Below are 1679 nucleotides of genomic sequence, written 5' to 3'. Positions count from 1 at the left end.
CAGACAGTTGTCTTCCAAATTTCTTGGCAGAGATGAGTGAGTGCCTCCTGTGCTGCCTCACTTTCCTGAAAGATTTCAATTTTTATTCCATCAATTCCTGATGCCTTGTTCTTTGCCACTTCTTTCAATGCACTTTGGACTTTGACAAAGGGTATTGCTACAAAATCATTGTTTTTGCTGCTGTTAAGTGCTGTCAAGTTGGTTCTGATTCATAGTGACCCTATATGGAATTTCTAAGGAGCAGCTTGTGGATTTGAACTGCTTACCTCGAGGTTCCTAGTAAAGTGCTGATCCCACAGACCAGACCAAGAGTCCCAAAAATTTTAGCAGACTTCATTTATCAAAAATACAAAGCTAATGTTTTGTAACTTATCTTCTACCTAAGTCTATGCACTTCTTAAGGTGGTGCTTCCATCTCTTAAAACTCTTCCTGGAGGAATCATCTGTACTTACATGTAGACCATGTTAACATGGCAGGGACTCAAATTTGTTCCTTTGAAAAGTTATTTAAATACTTAGAACAAAAGTAGCCAGAAGGGAAAAAACCAGGTATGTAAAGTGGATCAGCAGGTGCACTGTCATGGAAAAAAAAAAAACAAAAAACAGATTTGGCACTATTTCCTTGACTTTCAAACTACTGCATTTTTCAATTTTAATAAATTTCTTCCAATGAGCTTCTGTGATCAACCTGTGTCCTTTGAGAATATCTATCAAGATTACCCCTTTGAAGGCCCCCACTAAAAAAGTTCACTTTCTGAACTGACCTTTCTGCCTTAAATTTAACTGGCCTAACATATCCCTGGAAAGTCACAACATGACCATTGTTGAAGACACTCTAATGAATGAAACAAATACAAGGGTATGACTTGGAGAACTTGTCTGTATCCATTCACTAATTGCAAAGATAGGATCAAGCAATTTGAGTTTGGAGTAAGCCTGTGCACGTATGCATTGGAACCTTAGTAAGAAGATTTTTGACTTAAACTCTAATTTGTGAATTTTCAAAATTCAATAGAGTAAACTTTATATTTAACCAGAGTAGTGATACTTTTGATCATAACTACAATGCAGAATTTGAAATATCATATGTTGAGCCATTTCTTTTTTATCTACTACTTACCACATATGTTTTTTGATTATTTTGATCACGTGAAGATCACAAAACTTCATTCACAACTATTTTAAACTCAATGCCCCTATACTGTGGGCTGTTTTTGGAAGAAATTGTTAAGAGTGCTTGTGTTTTTCCATTTTATCTCAATACATAAAGATTTTATTTATGAACATTTTCATGTATGTTTATGCAAATAGTGCTTTCTTTTATGCTTCACATTCTGAAAGCAGAAAGGGCATGTTTTGCCTCTGGCATCACATTCTCATTATCAAGTTTATGGGGATAAACAATAATAGATTGTAACATTTCTTAAAAATTCTGGTAAAGAACTAAATAGAAAGTCTGTGCCTGCTTAGAAAAAAATGGCATTCTCAACCCCTGTTGTTTTTTGTTTGTTTGCTTTTTTTGCATCGTTGTTGTTACTAAGTGACATTTTGTCGATTCCAACCCATAGCGGCCCTGTATATGGTTTCCAAGAAGTGGCTGATGAGCTTGAACTGCCAACCTAACAGTTCAAACTGACTTTACAGTTTGCATTAACCCACAGAACCAGTCAGCACTGGCT

This window comes from Chrysochloris asiatica, unplaced genomic scaffold (assembly GCF_000296735.1).
Source record: "Chrysochloris asiatica unplaced genomic scaffold, ChrAsi1.0 scaffold00288, whole genome shotgun sequence".
NCBI lineage: Eukaryota > Metazoa > Chordata > Mammalia > Afrosoricida > Chrysochloridae > Chrysochloris > Chrysochloris asiatica.
This window is presented reverse-complemented; position numbering follows the sequence as displayed.